At 51.3% G+C, this 24044-nt stretch overlaps 1 pseudogene across 1 annotated transcript; it reads right to left on the bottom strand.

Moving 5' to 3' along the window:
* Positions 1 to 1473: 1473 nt before the first annotated feature.
* On the bottom strand, positions 1474 to 23909 carry LOC125513459 (uncharacterized; annotated as a pseudogene). The gene is made up of 4 exons (XR_015608169.1): positions 23663 to 23909; positions 18291 to 18476; positions 18124 to 18207; positions 1474 to 2611 (listed from the first exon to the last, which is right to left on the bottom strand). The product of XR_015608169.1 is annotated as an uncharacterized LOC125513459 (transcript).
* Positions 23910 to 24044: the final 135 nt, after the last annotated feature.

The following is a 24044-nucleotide window of genomic DNA, read 5'->3' as shown; positions in this document are numbered from 1 at the left end:
CGAGGTCGTGCCCAGCGGTTCGGGGTGAGTCTCAAATCGCAACACGAAAATGGGTTTACTTATTCATTGTTTAAAAAATGGCAAAAATAAAATAGTCAAGTTAATTATTTAATTAATGAAAACATTTTTTACTTTTGGGGAAAACTCCAGGATGTCAACCCCATCTCCTGAAAATATTAGATCGCACCTCGTGTCACTCTTGGTGACTCGGGCATTGCCTATGGGCTGACGTCACTAGAGCCCTCTCCAACATGTATCCTCCCCTCATTGCTGCATGTGTGCCATTGGGCAAATCTCTTGCAATGCTTGGCGCCAGGGTGACGCATTGTAATTGATCTCGGTGGCGACCACCATGGTTGCATGTTGGGAGGAGACAACAAGTCTGGTGGGCCTGCGCGGTGTGGAGATGGGAGGCGCGGAGGAGGCTTTGTCGGATGCGGCAGGCCTATGTGCAGCTTCTCATCAGGAGGTATGATGGTGGGCGTGCTCGGGGGCGGGCAAAATGCTCTGGTCGGGGGTGATTTGTCGGTTGTGTGCAGCAGTGGTTGCGCTTACCGCGGGGGTGAGTCGGCAATGGTGATTTTCCTTTCGTGCTCCAGTTTTGGCCATGTCGTCCCCTGGACCGAAGGGCCTGGGTAGGGCTCTATCCAGCATGGTGGTAGTCGATGGTGGTGTGTTCTCCCGTCAGTGTTGGTCCTTGTGGTGACCATGCCGCCGCGGATTGTAGTGGCCACTGATAGGTCTTCATGAGGGTTTCTTCCTCCAAATCTGGTAGTTGACTTCGGTGGAGAGATGCAAAATATGGATGACGACCTAACGGAAATGAACGGTTGTGAAGTGGCGGCAATTACAAATCACATGTAGCTGTTGGGATCTAGAAAAAATGGTGGCGATAACACATGAGTGGCATCCACGATAGTGCTACTCGAGCACCGGGTCTCGACAGGGTGAAAACCTAAGTCTGACCCGAGTTGGTTATACCTAACAATGACAATTTTTTAAGTCATTGTCTTGTTGAAAACATTGCTCAAATATAATGGGTTTGGTTCTTCACGGAGAGAGCCTAGATTCTGGCCTTGGGTGGTTGAATCGGGTGACATCGATGCTAAGCGCCGCTACGTGTTGTTGAAGAACCTCGTCGTCCATGTAGTGTCAAGAAATAAGTGCTGCACATATGATCATTGTCGTATAATTTTCCTCGCCTACAAATAACTTTGATCTTATATAATTTTGCTTTGTATTCTTTTTCTTTTTCCTCGCCTACCCATAACTTTAATCTTACATAATTTTGCTATTTGTTAGTGTGTTCTTGTGCATGTGTTGGTATTGGTTGTGTGCATCCTAGTCCAGGTGTATGTCAATTGTGTTTGTATCCCTTTGATGCTCCATTTTAAGCTAATAAAAATCCACTCTTTGTTGAAAAAAGTTACTCCCTCCGTTTCAAAATAGATGACCCAACTTTACAGGAGTACATAGAAATGTCACCAACCACACATTAGAAAGGAAAGGATATTTCTCTAAACATCACACAGAGGTGCCTGCAAACCAAAAAAGAAAAGAAAAACTGTACAGCACCGTAAGTCTGGAGTATCAACTTCCCATTAATTTAGCTACCCTAGGTCCAGCAACTGAGCAAAGAAACCCTTTGTAATGCCAAGCAACAGAGGGCGGGAACTGAAGCAAACCAAGCTAACAATATGGCCAAGAAGAAAGAAAGAAAGAAACCAATCAACCTAACATTCTGCAAATATCCTAGGATGTTCGGCCTGTGCACCGACAGATTTTCCTGCAAAGCAGTGGTGCAAGACCGCATGGGAACAGGGCTACAGCTGCTGCTCCTTTGGCAAACGAACATTACCAGTAGATCCTACAATATGCTCGGCACATGCGAGGAGAGTTTTTCCTGCAATTCCCTGATCTGAGAGCAGAGTTCGACCTTCTGCTCCTTGTAGCTGTGAAGCAAGAAGTCTTTCCCTCCGATAACTTCCTTCAGCTCACCCACCTCCCTCTTGAGCATCTCCATCCTCTCCAACTCTTCTTTCTTCTTCCCAATACCAATAAAATGCAGCTCAGGGTCATTGACGCTGCGCATGGCCATTGGTGGCATCTGACTGCCAGTGTCCAACATGCAACAGCTTATCGTGAGAGAGTGCTTCGCCAACACAATGGTCCGTGATGATCTTCCTCAGATGCTGGATCTCCCGCTCAGATTCAAATAAATCTCGGTTAGCAGACTCCAGCTGAGACTGCAAATTGGACGACTGTGTCTCCTGGATGACAAGAGAGTTCTTAAGGTCAGCAATCTGAGCTTGAATCTCCATGATCATCTCATCACGGCTCTTCAGGTGCTGCCTCAGCTTCTGTATGACCTCTCTCTTGCTATAAATGTCAGATCCTGACTCTGAAACACGTGGAGAGCCAGAACTGTTTGAGTACTGAAATGGTTTGCGAGGATCTTCAAGGCGGTCAGGTGATGATATCCACATGACGCCGCTGTTGTCCTTGCTTGATTCTTGCACTGGTATCTTCACAAGTGGAAGTGAGGGTTCAGCTGATTTCGATGAAGGACTTGCAGGTGGATGCTTGACTTCCACTCCACCATCTGAATGCCCTGCATATTACAATCAGCATTTAATATTTTCCACGTTTTGGAAAAGCTGTTACACCACGAAGAAAGGGTTGGGTTTCAAACGCCAAATTAAGGTGCCAAACTGTAATGATACAATGTGACCAAGGTACTTTAATTCAATATAATTGAACAAACAACCAAGTAGGAAGATGACATCTCTGTGTCTCTAAATGCTGAACTCATGTCCGAAATTGCAAATAACATAAATACAATAATGTAATCATCCTGACTAATTTTGCAGATCCCGGTGCTCAACAGCCAATAGGGAAGTTGAACCTGTGACAATCATAGGTATTCGAGAGTAAGGAGGAAGAAAGGCCACCACCAAGGTGGGGGCGTGCTGTGCAGGGTTTGGTATGACTGCAAAGCAACACGTGAAAACAAATGGACTACTGTCGATAGGGACCTGCCTGGCAGCCACACAGCTGGCGGAGAGGCTCCGAGAGTGTCCAGTATCCACCGGGATTGAGGCTTTATCTTGATACAATACTCATATGACAAAGCTAGCAATGCAACTACCCAAGTACCCAACTCCACTAAATGTCTGTCGTTTGCAAGACAATGTACTGAGCATGAACAACAAACGAAGTGTTAAGCTTCATGTACTAGTCAACACAACCAAAAGTCCAAACTTATGAAAAGGGCTAGCCAATCCACATATACACTTCAGCACCCCTTTTCATGTGTGGCACGTGTCGAATTTCGGTTTCCGGCAAAACCCCTGAGGTCCGAACACTGGGGTGTGCACGAAGATCTCTCCTCCCCCTTGCACTCTTCCTCACCGCGATCTCAAGCCTCAGCGCATCGAACTCGCAGAACAAAGGGACAAGATTTATACTGGTTCGGGCCACCGATGTGGTATAATACCCTACTCCAGTGTGGTATGGTGGATTGCCTTTTGGACTGAGGATGAACAGTTATAAGGGAAGAACAACCTCCTGAGGAGAGGTGCTCTTGTGCTTGGTGAGTTTGTGTGGATGAGGATGATCTGAATGGCCTCGGATCCGTTGCCTCCTACTGTGGTGGCTGGCCCTATTTATAAAGGCCCTGGTCCTCTTCCCAAATGTTGGTGGAAAGGGATGCCAAAACGGCCAAATTTGAAGGGAGACAACTAGTACAAATTATCCTGACTAAAAGTGGTCTTCGCCTGCCAAAGGCTCTGGTGGTGACGCTGTCCTGGGCTCCACGGTGACCTCCGTCCTGCCGTCCTGCTGGTCTTGGTCTCGTTGCACTGATATGAAAAACTTTGCCTGATGCCTTGGGACTCCTCGCCTGCGCTTGCCTTTTTAGCACCAAAGAGGAAACGAGGACACTGTGTGCGCTAGCACCCGCCTGGCGCCCGCCTGGCCCCGGTCGTCATGGCTTGCGTCACAGGAACCTCGCGAGGTGCCCCTTGCCTTGATCTCTTCGCCCCTCGCGAGCCAGCATGGTGAGGCCGCCCCCGAGGCGGTCTTGCATCGTCCGCCTCGCGAGGCTCGGCCCCTCGCGAGGATCTTGAGTGTTTGCTGGTGAAGATGGGCCGTACGGGGCCACTGGCGGAGCCACGCCGTGGGCCACAGGCAGGCAAGTCTGGGGACCCCGTTCCCAGGACGCCGACAGTAGCCCCCGGGCCCAAGGCGCGCTCGGACTTGGCCAAGGGGCAAGTGCGGAGCGCCGCGGGCCCCAACAGCCTGCGGTCTCAGTTGACGCGTGGCGATTAATGGGACGTGGGCGTCTCCGCTTCCCCACGCTGTCTCGGCAACTGCCCGACTTGACGAGTCCCTGCTGCATGCAGAGAAAAATCATCATTACCTGTGATCGTGGGGATCGCCGGTTGGCCTTCTCCCGCTATAAATGAGGAAGGGGCGGAGCCCCCGTCGCTCACCCCTTCCTGCTCCGCTCGCTTCTTCTCCCTTGCTTCATCGCTAGCAGCGACACTCATGGCTCCTGCAAAGAGGTTCTCGACCGCAGAAAAGGGGAAGGCCCGACAGGAGGGGCCAGGCTCACCGCCGCCTAAGAGGGGGCGCGGCCGTCCCCGCAAGCACACCGCGGCCCCCGCTGTGGCCCCTCGCAGCCGCGGCGGCGCCTCTTCGCGCGGTGGGAGTCGCCCAGGTTGTGGCAGCCCCGTCGATGAAGGGAGGCGCGCCATGATCGCGCGGCCTCCCCGGCCGTGCTTCCACTCGACGGAGGTGCTGCCGGAGTTCGTCGTGTGGTCAGAGAACCCGGCTGGCACCTGGCTTCAGCTTCCACGCTTCTTTGTCGGTGAGCTGCCAGCCACGGGTCCAGGCGGTCTCTGACTGCAGGCGGACGGCTGCTACAGCAAGGCTTCATGGGTCGCGGTCGAGGTCTCCGTTGCGGGCAACGCAGCCCTGGCCCGCGGCTGGCAGACGTTTGCTCGTGCGCGCGGCCTGGGCCGGCGGTGCACCCTCCACTTCAAGTACGATGGCAACGCGACCCTCTATGTGAGGGTGTTCGGTGAATATGGTCGCCGCGTCGGGTGCTGCCCTGAGGACAACGACGGCGGTGAGGTGCTCAGCCTCGGCAACGGCCGCGACGAGGGTGAAGGCGGGCTTGTCCTTGGCGCCGGCCATGACTCGTCCAGCTACGGCGGCTCTTCTTCCGGCGACAACTCCAGCAGCGGCAGCTACGACCAGCCGTCGCGCCTGTTTCAAGGGTGGCAGCGGATCGTCTCGTCGTCGCGCTCCAGTGAAGCGCGAGGAGGGGAATGGCTGAGCCCAGAAGAGCGCCATGGGCCCATCCTTGCGAACTGTTGGGGGGGCACGCACCACTTTTGTTTCGTTCTTCCTTTTCTTCCTGCATTAAGAGAAAGACAAGTATGGGGCCCCGCAAGGGCGTGCAACGAACCATGATTTTCAAGTTGCTATGCTATGTTTATCGTTCCTATGTCGCGTTGCAGTATCGGCGTTTTATGTAGGCGCGTAGAAATAACTTAGCTTGGCCCGCTCAAAGTAGTTTCCGCCTCGTGAGGCGCGCATTTTCCAGTGCCTGGCGAGGCCTCCTTGGCTCGGGAGGCGTCTAGGAACTGCAAAAATTCGTTAGGAAACTATTATTCTTCCAAGCCCTGGTCGCAGGCGCAGCCGGCCACGACCCAGCGCTTCGCATCACGGTACCCGAGGGGCACGGATTGAGAGAGCTGCGCCAGCTTGCGAGCTCGAGTGAGGGTGCCTCGCGAAGAACAGGAAAAACGCTCATGAGGGCACCTGTCCAGCCCCCTCGCAAGGCATGCGAGGGAGAGCACGGGTCAAAACAAGGAACCGAGGACAGAAACGGAGGCAAAAAGCATGGAACCAAGCCGGCAAGTTACACCAGAAAGCAAATTTTCATTAAAGTGGGGCAAGCCAACTACAGAAAGCAAATGAAAAGCTGCGTCCGGCACCTAGTCTAGTCTTCTCACCAGCGCGGAGCTAAGTGCTGCCACTAGGACGCGGGAGGGAGCCCCCGAGGCCCGAGGGCGGCACTTCTGAGACTCCGAGGCGTGTACAGCCCCACTTATTATTACGTGAGAGTGTCACGAGCGGAGACCTTCACAGGCGTCGGGCCTTGCTTCATGGGTAGAAATTCCGGAGGTGCTGGATGTTCCAGGCGTTCTGGATGGGGACCCCATCCTGCGTCTCCAGGCGCCAGGCTTGGAGACGTGGGCGACCTTAAACGGGCCCTCCCACATGGGTGAAAACTTATACAGCCCTTCCCTGAAGAGCACCTGCCTTAGGACGATGTCACCCACCTCGAGCGTCCTGGAGCGGACGCTGCGACAATGATACCGCCACAGCGCCTGCTAGTATCTTGCCGCTCGAAGCGTGGCTTCGCGGCGGCGTTCCTCCCCCAGCACGAGGTCCATCCCCCACATGGCGTCCTGTTGCGCCTCATCAAACGCCAGGACCCGCGCGGAGCGATGCTTGACCTCGTGAGAGAGAACCGCTTCTGCTCCGTAGACGAGGAAGAACGGGGTCTCGCCTGTTGGCTTGGTGGCGGTGGTGCGGATGGATCACAGCACAGACTGGAGCTAATCGTGCCAGCCCCTGCCGCAAGCCTCGAGCTTCTTCCTGAAGGTCCTGGTCTTGAGGCCTCTCAGGACCTTCGCGTTGGCGCGTTCGTCCTGACCATTGCTCCTAGGGTGTGCCACCAAAGCATAGCAGATCTCCGTTCCAAGGTTAGCACAATATGTCTTGAAGAGATTGCTAATGAACTGCGAGCCGTTGTCGGTGATGATGCGATTAGGGACCCCGAACCGGCTCACGAGACCCTTGATGAACTTGACCGCAGATCCGGTCGGGATGGTGCAGACAGCTTTTATCTCCGCCCATTTGGTGAACTTGTCGATGGCAACGTAGAGGTAGCGGTAGCCCCCAGGCGCTCGAGGGAACGGGCCTAAAATATCAAGCCCCGGACTGCAAATGGCCACGAGAGCGGGATGGTCTGGAGGTCCTAAGCTGGCTGATGGATCTGCTTGGCGTGGAATTACCAGGCCTCACAGGACTTCACCAGCTCAGTCGCGTCGTTGAGCGACGTAAGCCAGTAGAACCTGCTGCGGAATGCCTTGCCGACGAGGGTTCGTGGCGACGAGTGGTGCCCGCAGTCTCCGCCGTGTATGTCAGCTAGCAACTCGTTCCCCTGTTCCCTGAAGATACAACGCAAGGAAACGTCATTCGGCCACTTCCTGTATAACTCACCGTCCTGGATGTAGTACGTAGTGGCCTGTCGGGTTACGCGCTCCGCATCCTCCTCTTTCTCCGGCAGCGTGTAACACCCTCGATGCGGCTATATCTCCCACGTGTCGAAGCACGACTTAGAGGCATAACCGCATTGAAAGCAATGTCGCAAGTGAGGTAATCTTCACACAACCCATGTAATACATAAGGAAAAGAGATACATGGTTGGCTTACAATCGCCACTTCACACAATACATGAATAAAGCATTACATCATCCAAATACAATCAAGGCCCGACTACGGAGCCAAAATAAAAGAAGAACCCCAAATGCGACAAGGTTCCCGATCGACCCCAACTGGGCTCCACTACTGACCAACTAGAACGAAGCAACACAAAGGATAAGATCTTCATCGAGCTCCTCCTGAGCTTGGTTGCGTCAACTGCACGGACTCATCGGCACTTGCAAGCTGGGTTTGGAAGAATCTGTGAGTCACGAGGACTCAGCAATCTCGCACCCTCGCGATCAAGACTATTTAAGCTTATGGGTAAGGTAAAGGTAAGAGGTGGAGCTGCAGCAAGCGACTAGCATATATGGTGGCTAACATACGCAAATAAGAGCGAGAAGAGAAGGCAAAGCACGGTCGATAAAAGTATGGTCAAGAAGTGATCCTAAAACAACCTACGTCAAGCATAACTCCAACCTACGTCAAGCATAACTCCAACACCGTGTTCACTTCCCGGACTCCGCCGGAAAGAGACCATCACGGTAACACACGCGGTTGATGTATTTTAATTAAGGTCAACTTCAGGTTTTCTACAACCGGACATTAACAAATTCCCATCTTCCCATAATCGCGGGCACGGCTTTCGAAAGTTCAAATCCCTGCAGGGATGTCCCAACTTAGCCCATCACAAGCTCTCACGGTCAACGAAGGAATAGACCTCCTCCCGAGACATTCCGATCAGACTCGGTATCCCGGTTCTACAAGACATTTCGACAGGGTAAAACTAAACCAGCAACAACCGCCCGAATGTGCCGACAAATCCTGATAGGAGCTGCACATATCTCTTTCTCAGGGCACACTCAGATTGTCCTAGGTACGGGTAGGCCAGCCCAGAGTTGCCCCTGGTGGTCACCGGCAGCTGACAGGTTGGACCAACACTCAGAGGAGCACTGGCCCGGGGGGGTAAAATAATGATGACCCTCAGGAGCGCGACTCCCAAAGGAAAAGAAAAGGCTAGGTGGCAAATGGTAAAACCAATGTTGGGCATTGCTGGAGGAGTTTTACTCAAGGCGAACTGTCAAGGGGTTCCCATAATAGCCCAACCGCGTAAGGAACGCAAAATCCGAGAACATAACACCGATATGACGGAAACTAGGGTGGCAAGAGTGGAACAAAATACCAGGCATAAGACCGAGCCTTCCACCCTTTATCAAATATATAGATGCATTAATTAAAATAAGATATATTGTGATATCCCAACAAGTAAACATGTTCCAACAAGGAACAACATCTCCATGTTCCAACAAGGAACAAACTTCAATCTTCACCTGCAACTAACAACGCTATAAGAGGGGCTGAGCAAAGCGGTAACATAGCCAAACAACGGTTTGCTAGGACAAGGTGGGTTAGAGGCTTGGTTCAACAATATAGGAGGCATGATAATCAAGTGGTAGGTATCGCAGCATAGGCATAGCAAAAGAGCGAGCAACTAAGCAAGCAAAGATAGAAGTGATTTTGAGGGTATGGTCATCTTGCCTGAAAACCCGCAAAGAAAAAGAATGAGTCCATGAAAAAGACAAACGGACGTAGACGAACGGGTCCTCACAAACGCGACGTAACCGGAACCAACCCGAAGAAGCAAACACCGAAAAGAAGCACACAACATAGTAAACAACCAACACATGAACATGGTATGATATGCGAGATGCGGTATGCGATGCATATGCATGATTTGCAAGGGAATGCATGAATCTGGCCTCAACTTGAAAATCCAAGTATGCCACTGGAAAGATGAGATGAAATCGCTTGAAAACGATATAAAGATCACCGGAATCGGAGTTACGGTTTGAAAATGGCAAGCAATTCAAATATGGCACCGGTCTGCGATTTACAGCAAGTAGCCATCTAAATGCAATGAGATGAACATGCTACAGCACCCAAACATGGCAACAAAATACATGACAGGGATGCATTCATGATGCTTAACAAAAGTCTAGCACTGAGCTACGGCCAATTCATCCATTAACAGGTTCAAACAAGCATGGCAAAAAATGCATATGATAAACAGATCTCAGACTTAGTAAAATTAACACTTGTCTGAAATTCCAGATCAGATAGCACTCTTCGGAGTAACAAAACTATATACTACAGGACTTGAACATGGCAAAGTAAAGCATGGCATGGAGCTACTCAAAGAGCTTAACAAAAGTCCCTTAGTGACCTTGAGCCAAAAGGGATCAGAAAATACAATTGCAAACATATGAACATGGCAAAAACATAATCAGTTCTCAGACTTAGTGAAAACTGAAGCATGCTGAAACAGATATCAAGTAGGCATGTTAACGAGCTCGATGCACTCACTACAGAGTAAGGCATGACAATCTAAGCATACACCCATCAAGAATACACAAAATGCAAGCTAGACCTGGCAAGAATAATAGCATAGTATGCACGGATCAACTACAACATCCTCGGCAAAATCGTTAACAAGTAGACAATCTGCTCAGATTCACGAAATAGTAAAAGTAGAGCTCGATTGACTCAAGCTAGGGTGCTCCATAAATGCAAATAAAGACATGGATGGATAGAGCACTACAAGATTAACAAAATATCCTTACTGATCATCCTCAAAAGAGATACGGATCACTAGAAAACAACATGAACATATGACATAATGAGATAAACAGCTCAAGGACTTAGTGGAAATGCTAAATCCCTGAAATCAGCATTACCAAGTGCCTCACTTTGGAAGCTTGTGCTAGACACCACACACATCACAAAAATACATGGGTTGCACATCTGGAAAGTTGGCAAAACCTTTAACAAAACATATGTAGAGCTCATGGGCATATCATGCACACAATAATCATGGCAAAAATGACAAATATCTAAATGGAGTAGCAAATCTGACAATTATCTCAAGTAGCTCTCTTCTAACAGCATTTCGGGCATCAAAATAAACTCAAATGAAAATGATGCAATGGAATGAAATGATGTACTCTCTGAGACGAACATTTTGATATGCTATATGCATGAATCAGAGCTACGGATGCGGAGTTACGGCACGATGAACATGGCCATATGAAACGTGGAAATTTCGGGGACTTAGGAAAAAGTCAACCTTTCTCAGATCTCAGATCTAGGGTTCGTGCACACGCGAACCGAGGCACTCCGGCGAGCTTGATGCAACTCCGGCGAGGGGGAGGCCTTCTCCGGCGAGGAAGGCCACGGAGGGGTCGGCGAGGAGCGGATCCGGCGATGGCTGGTGGCCGCGGTCCTCGGGCGGCGCGGCAACCGAGGCAGCGGTGGTGGCCGGCGGCCGGTGGCGCGGTGGCGCGGTCCGGCGAGGCTCGCCCGGCGACGAGGTGACGGGCCGGTCGCCGGTGGGAGGCGCACGGCGGCGTGGCGCCCTGGCGCGGAGGCGGCGCCTCGGGCATGGCGGCGGGGATGACAGGCACGGGGCGGCGGCGGTTGGGTCCCGCGGGCCCGCGATGGGCCTGGCGGGCCGCGGCGATGGGGAGGAGAGAGAAGGGCGGCGATGGACAGGTGGCAGCGCGCGATTAGGCGCGGGACGAGGCGGACATGTCCGGGCGAGAGGGTGGACGTGTCCGTCGGCGGGAGGAGGAAGAAGATAGGGTTGGACCGCGAAATGATCCGAAATTTCGGGGAGGGGTGCTCTTTTGTAGGTAGAGGAAGCTAGGAGAGTCCAAATGAGGTGCGGTTTTCGGCCACGCGATCGTGATCGAACGACCGAGATGATGGAGGGGAGATAGGTGGGTTTTGGGCCACTTTGGAAGGGTGTTGGGCTGCAACACACACGAGGCCTTTTCGGTCTCTCGGTTAACCGTTGGAGTATCAAACGAAATCCAAATGGTATGAAACTTGACAGGCGGTCTACCGGTAGTAAACCAAGGCCGCTTGGCAAGTCTCGGTCCAATCCGAAAATGTTTAACCCCCACACATGAAAGAAAGGTAGAAATGACCATCGAAGGAGAACGGAGCGCCGGAATGCAAAACGGACAACGGGGAAAAGGCTCGGATGCATGAGACGAACATGTATGCAAATGAAATGCACATGATGACATGATATGCAATGCATGACACGCAAACAATGACAAGGCACAACAACGAATAACTGGAGTACACCTGGCACATCGGTCTCAGGGCGTTACACATCGTCCCTTACATCAGGTATTCCTTGAACTCCTTGGTCCAGCACCTCTCCTGAGGCTCGAGCGCCAAGAGTAGGCGCGCTCCCGAGGGGCCGCAAGCGGGGCTCCCGAGGCAGCGCCGGCCTCGAAAGCGGAGGTGTTGCCGACGGCTTGAAGAGCCGCTCTTCGAAGACACCAGGCTCTTGGGGTAGTCGCTTGAATGCTCTTTTGGCGATGTCGTTGGCCTCCTTGTTGGTGTCACGGGGCACATGCTGCAATTCTAGACCTAGGAACTGCTTCTCCATTTTGCGTACGTCCGCGAGGTATGGCCCCATGTGCTCGTCCCTTGGCTCGTACACCTTATTGGAGAAGTTGACGAGGAGCTACGAGTCACCCCTGATGGTGAGGCGCTTCACCCTAGGGCCACCGCAGCCTTAAGGCCAGCTATGAGGCCTTCGTACTCCGTGATGTAGTTAGAGACCTTCTCGTCCTGCTGGAAGCAGAGTTGCACGGCATAATAGAGCTTGTCCTGAGTGGGCGAGATGAGCACCGTTCCAGCCCCCGCGCCCTGGCGTGCAAACGCGCTATTGAAATACATAACCCAGCCGTCGGGCGCTTCACTTCCCGACGAGAGGGATCGGTCCTCGCCTACTTCAAGCCCCGAGGCATCCGTCCATTCTGCCACGAAATCGGCGAGCACGGCTCCCTTGATGACCCTGGTTGTGCTGAACTCCAGCTGGAATGCCTGCAACTCGACGTTCCATTCGGCGACCCTTCCAGCAGCGTTGGGGCTCCTGAGTACCCTCTCCAGCGGGTAAGCCGAGACGACCTTGATTGGATGACCTTGAAAGTAGTGTCGTAGCTTACGCGAGGCCACCAAGAATGCGAGCAAGAGCTTCTGAAGCATGAGATACCATGCCCTTGCGTCCCGCAGTACCGTGCTGACGAAATACACTGGGTGCTCGACGTGGGCGGGCGCGCCGACGGGGCCTACGTCTGTCGGAGGTTGAGGCGCCTCCGAAAGCGATGGGACCCCCGAAGCCCGGTCGCTCATTGGGGCCTCTGCAGGCCCAAGGACGTCGTCTTGCTGGGCTTGGTCATCCGTTGGCGTTGCTGCAGCCCTTGCGGTGCCCTCCGGGTCTTGTGTCGCTCCGGTTGGGGGCGTAGCTCGGCGCGACGTATCCTTGGCCTGGCTCTCATCCCTATCCGCCACCAAAACTGCGCTGGCGGAGTAAGAAGTGGCGACAAGGTAGAGCACCAGGGGCTCGAGAGGGCGGGGCGCCACCATCACCGAAAGGCTGGTCAGGTATCTTTTGAGGTCTTGAAACGCTTGGTCAGCCTCCGGGGTCCACTCAAATGGGCCCTTCTTCATCAGCTTGAAGAATGGTAGGGCGCGCTCTTCCAGCTTGAAGATGAAGCGCCCTAGCGAAGTCACGCAGTCGTCAAGCTTCTGCATCTCCTTGAGGGTTTGCGGTGGGTTCATGTCTTCGATTGCCTTGACCTTCTCCGGGTTGGCCTTGATCCCAGCTTGGCGAAAGGGACACCAAACACGCACTTCTCCGGGTTGAGCCGCAAGTCCATCTGATGCAGGCTCGTGAAGGTTTCCTCCAGGTCCTGAATCAAAGTTCTCGCCTCCCGAAACATTACCACAATATCGTCGACGTATGCTTCAGCGTTCCTCCCGAGCTGCTGACCCAGGGTGATGTGCATCAGTCGTTGGAAGGTCGCGCCTGCATTGCGCAACCCGAACGGCATACAAGTGTAGCAGTACACCGCGCACGGGGTTAAGAAGACCGTCTTCTCCACATCCTCTACCGCCATCTTAATCTGATGATAGCCCGAGAACGCATCCAGGAAGCATAGCAGGTTGCATTCGGAGTCAACGATCTGGATGCGTTCCCAAGATCGTTGACTCCACCAACGAATGACACCTTGAGGGTCTTAGTGAGGCCGGCGCCGTCGTCAATGAGGGTCTTGGTGACAGCTATGCTGCAGATGGTGGGAGTGAGAACGGATCTTGGGGACAAGCCTTGTTGAGGTTGGTGAAATAGACACACATGCGTTCCTTCCCACCTTTCTTTGGCACGACGACGGGGTTCGCCAGCCACTCGGAGTACCGAACCTCGCGAATGACACCCGCCGTCTCCAGCTTGCGGGTATCCTGAATGATAAAGGACTGCTTCTCCATGGATTGTCGCCGCGCTTTCTGCTTCACAGGGCGCACATTGGGGCACACCCTCAAGTGATGCTCGATCACCCCTCTTGGGACCCCTACCAGTTGTTTGGGTTCCCATGCGAACACTTGTTTGCGCGCAAGAACTTCACCAATGCCTTCTCTCGATCCGGGTCGAGGTTGGCATCTATGGTGAAGGCGGCTCCAGAGGACCCATCTTCCTTGACCGGCACTTGCTTGGTTTCTGCCCGATCTTGAGTGAACAACTGCTTCTTCTTAGCTGGTGCTGCCTCCTTGACTCCGGAGGTGACCTCATCGGCCGGTCATGCTGCCACGGCGGTTTTGAGGGCAAGCCTGAGCGCTACCAGAGCTTTCTTGGTATCTCCGACCACGGTGAAAACGTCCTTGCTCCCAAGCATCTTCATGAGGTTGTAGGCCGGATGGGTTGTCGCCATAAACTGAGCCAGTGCCGGGTACCCGAGGATGGCGTTGTACGAGAGGCCAATACGGGCGATGTCGAAGTCGATCAGCTCAGTGCGATAGTTGTCGCGGGTGCCGAAGGTCACGGGAAGACGGATATGCCCCAGGGGGCTGGCGGAGCCGCCGACGACCCCGAAGAAGGGCTTGCTAGGGCGGACCGCTCGAGCGACACGTGAAGGAGGCTAAAAGCCTCCACAGGGAGCACATTGAGGCCAGCGCCGTCGTCAATGAGGGTCTTGATGACAGCTATGCTGCAGATGGTGGGCGTGCAAAGCATTGGGAGCATGTCCGAGCCGACGGTGGTGACTGGGTGATCCCCCGAGTCGAAGGTCAGGTCGGCCTTGGGCGCCGCCCAACCCGGGGGAGCTCCCTGTCGCGCTGAAGCGGCGTCGATCTGGCGAAGAAACGGTTTGGTGTGACGGCCCAAGGACAGCGCTTGCAAGCCGCCTAGGAGGGCCGCGACAGCGAGGGGCGCCGATGCCGTAAAACACGCAGCGAAGAGGCTGCGCAGCTCCTCCCAAGATGCCTCCGTAGATTTTAGGAGGTTGAGCAGTCAGGCGCACGGTGCACCGGTGAGGGCCATGGGAAGCCAGTTGGCCATGACCTTGTTGTCGCCCCCAGCCTGGACGGCCTCTTCATGCGCCAGCAGGAAGGCCGACGGGTCCGCCGCGCCGTCGTAACGCGGCAGCATCTCTAGCTTGAATTTGGATGGCTACTGCACCCGTTGCAAGGCGGGGGCTAAGGCTCGGAGCCCCCTGGCCCCACCATGGGCATCCGTCATCGCAGCCGGAAGAGCAACGCCGGCCATAGGGGCAAGGCGCGGTGATGGCGAAGCGTGGATCAACGGAAGGAAGGCTTCGACGTACCTCTACCTGGCGCGCCAAATGTCGAATTTCGGGTTCCGGCAAAACTCTTGAGGTTCGAACACTGGGGTGCGCACGAAGATCTCTCCTCCCCCTTGCACTCTCCCTCACCGCGATCTCAAGGTTCAGCGCGTCGAACTCGCAGAACAAAGGGACACAAGATTTATACTGGTCGGGGCCAACGATGTGGTGTAATACCCTACTCCAGTGTGGTGTGGTGGATTGCCTCTTGGGCTAAGGATGAACAGTTACAAGGGAAGAACAGCCTCCTGAAAAGAGATGCTTTTGTGCTTGGTGAGTTCGTGTGGATGAGGATGATCTGAATGGCCTTGGATCCGTTGCCTCCAACTGTGGTGGCTAGCCCTAATTATAGAGGCCCTGATCCTCTTCCCAAATGCTGGTGGGAAGGGATGCCACAACAGCCAAATTTGAAGGGAGACAACTAGTACAAGTTATCCTGACTAAAGGTGGTCTTCGTCTGCCAAAGGCTCTGGTGGTGACGTCGTCCTAAGCTCCACGGTGACCTCCGTCCTGCCGTTCTGCTGGTCTTGGTCTCGTTGCGCTGATATGAAAATCTTTGCCTGATGCTTCGGGACTCCTCACCTGCGCTTACCTCTTTAGCACCAAAAAGAAAATGAGGACATTGTGCGCGCTGACGCCCGCCTGACGCCCGCGTCACAGGAAACTCGCGAGGTGCCCTTTGCCTTGATCTCTCTGTCCCTCGCGAGCCAGTCTGATGAGGCCGTCTCTGAGGAGGTCTTGCGTCGTCCGCCTCGCGAGGCTGGGCCCCTCGCGAGGGTCTTGAGTGTTTGCTGATGAAGATGGGCCGCACGGCGCCGCTGGCGGAGCCACGCCGTGGGCCGCAGACAGGCATGTCTGGGGACCCCCGTTACCAGGACACCGACAGCGCAGAAAATCAACAAGTGAATAAACTCAAAGGTAAGGCTCAAGAGGCCTATACATGGACGCAGAGGGGGGGGGGGGCAGCAACAATTTTTGGATAAATTGCGATAGCCAGGATTTGAACTCCGGTCCTTAGACCCTGATACCATGTTAAGCTTCATGCATTAGCCAATGCAACTAAAAGTCCAAACTATGAAAAGGGCTACGCAATCCACATATACACTTCAACACCACCTCTCATATGTGACACGGGAAGTCAGCACTTGAATAGACTCAGGTATGGCTCAAGAGGCCTATACGTGGACACGGAGGGGAGCAGCAGCAATTTTTGGACAAATTGCAAAAGCCAGGACTTGAACTAAGACCTTAGGCTCTAATACCATGTGTCCACGTATAGGCCTCTTGAGCCATACCTTCGAGTCTAGACTTCCCACATCACACGTGAGAGGGGGTGTTGAAGTATACATGTGGAATACCTGGCCCTTTCCATCAGTTCAAACTTTTGGTTGCATTGTGATAGGAGTTGGGTTCCTACTGGGTCGGTTGTAGGGGTGGAAGGAGGCTTGGCGTGGAGGAAGGCGAGGTCGCCGGCGCTGGGGCGCCATCGCGCGCGAGAGAGAGGGCGCAGGAGGCGGCAGCTAGAGTTATGTCTCCCGACTCCCTTCAGGAAGCCGAGTAAATATGATTGCTTCTGCTTAACTTCAAACGAGTCCTTACATGAGTTTATATAATCTCCAAATACGATAATTGAGCTAAGCCCCTAATAACGATAAGATAACTGGGCTGAGCTGTAGTATATGCCGGCCATAACACATTGGCTAGTGCATGAACCTTAACACAGAGGGTGCAGGTTTATGATAACTTGTCGGTAACATTCCACCATGTGGCCAGTACGGAAGGACAAATCCAGCGAGTTGTATGACACAAGAATGCCCTAGAGTCTGTCCAAACCGCTCAAGTTGCATTTCTGGAAAATAAATCAAATATCCTTAGATTTGTAGGTTGTACTAGCCAAGGAGAACTTGTTTGGCTGGCTAGTGGTTACAGCAGAATGATTTTGCTCGAAGTGATTTACTAGCCAAATAGAACTTGTTTGGCTGGTTAGTTGTTACAACAGAATGATTTTGTTAAGTAGCAACCTGAACTCTGACCTGGGGACTATTCCTATCGTTTCTGGATATGTAGATTTCCGTACACTGTTGAACCTAAGGTGCTAACTCTTGACAGATTTAAAAGCCATATGTTCATAGGAAAAATGTCCGTGCCATCTCACCGTTGCTCCCTGTATTGTGTTTAACAAATTTAGTGATCAAATTGTGCATATCATCACCAATTAAGTTAGAACTCTGTCACACTTGATACGATCTAACAAACTCAACTGAGCTTTCGGGTTGTATTTCTATCTTTAACAGGTAACTGACCAAAAATTATATGGTTACCATGCGGAAATGCTAATAACAATCCGAGACTATAAGGTAGAACTTTGTTTGCGCACATGACAAAACCACAAATGTATAGAAATTGCCAGGCATATAACTACACTTTTTCCAGATAAGACAAAGCAACTACTCCCTCCGTCCCAAAATTCTTGTCTTAAATTTGTTTAGATACGGATGTATCTAACACTAAAACGTAACTCGATACATTCATATTTAGACAAATCTAAGAAAAGAAATTTGGGACGGAGGGAGTACAATATAGTGCCAGATCTTTGTGCCGCTACGTCACACTTTGATACCAAACTAGAGTACCGAAATTTCCATATTTTTATGTATATATATTATTATGCAAATGTGTGTAAGTTATCATCTCCGAATGGACATGAAACTGATAGAGACCAAGATCATGATCAATGCAAGGCAAAGATGACGACTTGATCATAACTAAGCCTTTTGGTAAACCAATATGCTCTTGCCCTATTTGATGTCCTTTAGTACAGAGACTCGCAGATATAAACAAACAACTAAAACCTTGAATTTACAATTTGACTAAAAGGTCGGTGGAAAATGAGAAGCAGGCAACAGAATATACAAAGTTATAGAAGAAGTACCTGAAATACAATAGTAGCAGCTAGTTTGGCCACGAAACCTACATACGTTTGAGTGCAATTCACATCCTCCGGACCTACTTTCGGCTGCAGTTTTGCATAGTAAGCATACAGCATATAAAGAGTATGAAAGGGGATAAAGGTAACAACTGAAAATGGGAGTGTTAGACCTTTGGAAAAGCTATTCTGCTGCTTCGTATCAAACATTTGCTTTAATTTGCATCCAAGTTTGACGGAGAGAGTGCTTAGCAAAACTCCTCCGGCAACAAGAATCCAGTTTGGTCCTCCTCCTTCGAGATGATCTACTCTTCCTGCCTTCTGTATGCCCCTATTCGTCTTAGACTTCATCCTAACTCCTAAGATAGCCAGTTTATTCAGCCAAATGTATAAATGCAGTAGCTTGACACATGTATGACAATGTTTTCAGCACCACGGCTCCCATATCGGTACAGACAAGAGAATATCTAACCTACCAAAACATGCAGCATATGGGTCTCCACGGTAGTTTATTTCTCAACAACAATAACCTTCTGTTTTAAAAAAGTTAGTATAACATATGGCCTCAATGAATAAGCAGATACAATACGGAAATTTGGCGTTGGCAGAACAACCAGTGAAAGCTAAAAATGCATCACTACCTCACTTCTCAAGTGCATGTCACCATGGGATCCACTCAGTGAACCTTTGGCAGCCTAAAATGACCAATACATCGAAGGGCTGATAAGTATGTCATTAGATTTTTCTTGCATTTTATGCACCTTTTGTTATCTTTTATGACATATTATGGTTGGAAACTGCAGTCAGTTTTGCATTAGAGGTCGAAGAGACATAACAAGATCTCATCACTTGAGACACGATCACCTCCCACAGGTTGATGCTCTTTCCTTCAGTTACGAGTATACGACCTAGGCCTGCTGTTTTGTCTCGCGTCACCTAGCCGGCTGTGTCCTTCAGAGGTTTTTATTTTTCCTATTTTGGTCCGCCTATGTTGTCTCAACATAGCCGGTCCCAAGCCCGGGTAAAGGAGGAGAGTTGTGATAGGCTTGGCGAGCCAACGTAAAAACTCAGCCACTCTTATGGAGATGAAACCCAAAAGATTTTCGTTGGGGCGTGACCCTCTCAGCGACACGCTACATCGGAACCCGGGTGTGGTGGAAAATGGGCAAGGGCCGGGCCGTCACCCCCAAGGTGGCGCGCTGTATCTTGATCCGGATACGGTGGCAAGTGAGCGAGGATCGGGTCGTCGCATCCTTAGTGGCGCGCTACATCGGCGCCCGGATGTAGTGGAAAATGGGCAAGGGTCTTCGCATTTGACTCGACGAGTGCGAAGGGTAAGGAAGCTAGCCGAGCCTAGGAGGATTCGCTTAGGTAGCTGGAACGTAGGGTCTCTGAGAGGGAAGCTTCAGGAGCTAGTTGATGCAGCGGTGAGGAGAGGTGTTGATATCCTTTGCGTCCAAGAAACCAAATGGAGAGGACAGAAGGCGAAGGAGGTGGAGGATACCGGCTTCAAGCTGTGGTACACAGGGACGGCTGCAAACAGAAATGGCGTAGGAATCTTGATCAACAAGAGCCTCAAGTATGGAGTGGTAACGTCAAGAGATGTGGGGACCGGATTATCCTGGTCAAGCTGGTAGTTGAGGACTTGGTTCTCAATGTTATCAGCGCGTATGCCCCGCAAGTAGGCCACAATGAGAACACCAAGAGGGAGTTCTGGGAAGGCCTGGAAGACATGGTTAGGAGTGTACCGATTGGTGTGAAGCTCTTCATAGGAGGAGACCTCAATGGCCACGTGGGTACATCTAACACAGGTTTTGAAGGGGCGCACGGGGGCTTTGGCTATGGCATCAGGAATCAAGAAGGAGAAGATGTCTTAAGCTTTGCTCTAGCCTACAACATGATTGTAGCTAACACCCTCTTTAGAAAGAGAGAATCACATCTGGTGACTTTTAGTAGTGGCCAACACTCTAGCCAGATTGATTTCATCCTCTCGAGAAGAGAAGATAGGCGTGCGTGCCTAGACTGTAAGGTGATACCTGGAGAGAGTGTTGTACCCCAGCATAAGCCGGTGGTTGCTGACTTCCGCTTTCGGATTCGTGTCCAGCAGGATAAGCGTGCCAAAGTCGCTAGAACGAAGTGGTGGAAGCTCAAGGGGGAGGTAGCTCTAGCGTTCAAGGAGAGGGTCATTAAGGAGGGCCCTTGGGAGGAAGGAGGAGATGCGAACAATGTGTGGACGAAGATGGCGACTTGCATTCGTAAGGTGGCCTCGGAGGAGCTTGGAGTGTCCAGGGGAAGGAGAAGCGAAGATAAGGATACCTGGTGGTGGAATGATGATGTCCAGAAGGCGATTAAAGAGAAGAAAGATTGCTTCAAACGCCTATACCTGGATAGGAGTGCAGACAACATAGAGAAGTACAAGATGACGAAGAAGGCCGCAAAGCGAGCTGTTGGTGAAGCAAGGGGTCGGGCATATGAGGACCTCTACCAACGGTTAGGCACGAAGGAAGGTGAAAGGGACATCTATAAGATGGCCAAGATCCGAGAGAGGAAGACGAGGGATATTGTCCAAGTCAAATGCATCAAGGACGGAGCAGGCCAACTCTTGGTGAAGGACGAGGAGATTAAGCATAGATGGCGGGAGTACTTCGACAAGCTGTTCAATGGGGAGAATGAGAGTTCTACCATTGAACTGGACGACTCCTTTGATGAGACCAGCATGCGTTTTGTGCGGCGAATCCAGGAGTCTGAGGTCAAGGAGGCTTTAAAAAGGATGAAAGGAGGCAAGGCGATGGGCCCTGATTGTATCCCCATTGAGGTGTGGAAAGGTCTCGGGGACATAGCGATAGTATGGCTAACCAAGCTTTTCAACCTCATTTTTCGGACAAACAAGATGCCAGAAGAATGGAGACGGAGTATATTAGTACCAATCTTCAAGAACAAGGGGGATGTTCAGAGTTGTACTAATTACCGTGGAATTAAGCTGATGAGCCATACAATGAAGCTATGGGAGAGAGTCATTGAGCACCGCTTAAGAAGAATGACAGGCGTGACCAAAAATCAGTTTGGTTTCATGCCTGGGAGGTCGACCATGGAAGCCATTTTCTTGGTACGACAACTTATGGAGAGATATAGGGAGCAAAAGAAGGACTTGCATATGGTGTTCATTGACTTGGAGAAGGCCTATGATAAGATACCGCGGAATGTCATGTGGTGGGCCTTGGAGAAACACAAAGTCCCAGCAAAGTACATTACCCTCATCAAGGACATGTACGATAATGTTGTGACAAGTGTTCGAACAAGTGATGTCGACACTGATGACTTCTCGATTAAGATAGGACTGCATCAGGGGTCAGCTTTGAGCCCTTATCTTTTTGCATTGGTGATGGATGAGGTCACAAGGGATATACAAGGAGATATCCCATGGTGTATGCTCTTTGCGGATGATGTGGTGCTAGTTGACGATAGTCGGACGGGGGTAAATAGGAAGTTAGAGTTATGGAGACAAACCTTGGAATCGAAAGGGTTTAGGCTTAGTAGAACTAAAACCGAGTACATGATGTGCGGTTTCAGTACTACTAGGTGTGAGGAGGAGGTTAGCCTTGATGGCCAGGTGGTACCTCAGAAGGACACCTTTCGGTATTTAGGGTCAATGCTGCAGATGTGATGAAGATGGGGGTATTGATGAAGATGTGAACCATCGAATCAAAGCCGGATGGATGAAGTGGCGCCAAGCTTCTGGCATTCTCTGTGACAAGAGAGTGCCACAAAAGCTAAAAGGCAAGTTCTACAGGACGGCGGTTCGACCCGCAATGTTGTATGGCGCTGAGTGTTGGCCGACTAAAAGACGACATGTTCAACAGTTAGGTGTGGCGGAGATGCGTATGTTGAGATGGATGTGTGGCCACACGAGGAAGGATCGAGTCCGGAATGATGATATACAAGATAGAGTTGGGGTAGCACCAATTGAAGAGAAGCTTGTCCAACATCGTCTGAGATGGTTTGGGCATATTCAGCGCAGGCCTCCAGAAGCTCCGGTGCATAGTGGACGGCTAAAGCGTGCGGAGAATGTCAAGAGAGGGCGGGGTAGACCGAATTTGACATGGGAGGAGTCCGTTAAGAGAGACCTGAAGGATTGGAGTATCACCAAAGAGCTAGCTATGGACAGGGGTGCGTGGAAGCTTGCTATCCATGTGCCAGAGCCATGACTTGGTTGCGAGATCTTATGGGTTTCACCTCTAGCCTACCCCAACTTGTTTGGGACTAAAGGCTTTGTTGTTGTTGTTGTTGTTGGTTCTTGTTGTTCTTGTCTTTCTTTGGCCTTGGGCTTCCCTGTACATAACATATTATTTCCCCTTATTGTATGGCAGAGCTCTTGCCTTTCACGGAAAAAATAAATTTTGGAACAAATGAAGCAACTTCATACGAGATTAGTTTTTTTCACATAACATATACTCCCTCCGTCCCAAAATAAGTGTCTCAACTTTATACTAACTTTGGTATAAAATTGTACTAAAGTTAAGACACTTATTTTGGGACGGAGGGAGTAGGAAATAGAGGACATAACAATACGGTATTACAGTATTCAATCCTTGGTATAGCTATTGAGCATGGGATCTTATTGAGGGACTGTTCAACATCAATAACCATGATAGGTGTTAACTACACTTAACACAAAGGAATCACCTAAACAGCTAAACTGTTATCTTTTGGGTCCTATTCCAGGAACCATAAGCACGTAGCAATGCAGGATTCCGGTTTCAGTAGAATATAAGCATTCACATTGGAGAACTTTGTTCATACAGCCCACCTGTCTAGTTCCTCGTCTCCAAGCCTCAAACCTACCACGGAAGTAAGTGGTAGGCTTGTGTTGGCTGGTGCCGTAGCCAGTCAATTTGAGATGTTCTGCCGTAGCTTATTGGTGTCATGCCAGCGACGAGCGGCAACGACGAACAATCATGACAAGGAGAGAAGGGAGGAAACCGCAATGCCACGAGATGGCGGTTAAGAGGCAGGTTCTGCCTTGGAAGAACAGACCGATTCCTATAGGATTTATCTCCGTTCTCTGGAAGGGAATTTGATAAAATGCCAGATTGCAGAATGCCACTTGCGAAGACAAACTATATACTGTAACAGATAAATGACACATTGTACTTTGCGACTTTGCTAACATATTATATCTGCGTATTTTTATACTTTTTGGCTTAACGGTAAGTAATCACCAAGGAAAATGAACATACTGTACCCTTTTGGCATTTCATCAAAGTGATGACTCCTACCTGGTTGACTCACGCTAGACCTCACGCAAAGCCCAACAGACGCCGGCGGCCACGCCTCCCTCGCCCGCTCCGCCAGTTAACCCTAGCGGCAAGAGAGTTGCGGCAGGCGAACTCGGCGGCGGCTCGGCAGGCTTCACGGCGGAGTGCGGCAGGAACAGGGCGAGCCCCCCGGCGGTAGGTGCAAGGCGGGCGAGGAATGAATCGATGGAAAACTGATGCAGAAAGTAGGAGGGGGGGCAATTGGGTGACAAATTAATGGAGAAACTCACCGGTACGAGCTGCGCCAAGACGGAGCACCGCCGTCGGTCGCGTTGTCCAGTCGCGGCAAAAGTTAGGGCGGTCCGGAACGAGGAAGGCCGGCGGACGAGAGGCCAGGAGGAGGGCAGAGAGCCGGCCGGCGTGAGCCGCCGTAGTCGCCGGGCTCCCGTGGGGCTTGGTAGTCCTGGGTGCGGTCGGGCTCCCGTCGCGGACGCAGGGCAGGCAGAGTAGGAGAGTTTGTTTATTTCGAGTAAATTGCAATAAAACATCACAATTGGCAACCCTAAATTTTAATTAAAAGAAACACTAGTATCATATTTCCTTTTTTTAAAGCATATGGTTTTTTTTGCGGCAAAAAAAAAATCAACCGAATGCATTTTTTGCTGACAATTT

This window comes from Triticum urartu, chromosome 6A (genome assembly GCF_056163025.1).
Source record: "Triticum urartu cultivar PI428250 chromosome 6A, HENAU_Tu73, whole genome shotgun sequence".
NCBI lineage: Eukaryota > Viridiplantae > Streptophyta > Magnoliopsida > Poales > Poaceae > Triticum > Triticum urartu.
The sequence above is the reverse complement of the archived record's forward strand: the minus strand, read 5'-3'. Positions and strand labels throughout refer to the sequence as shown.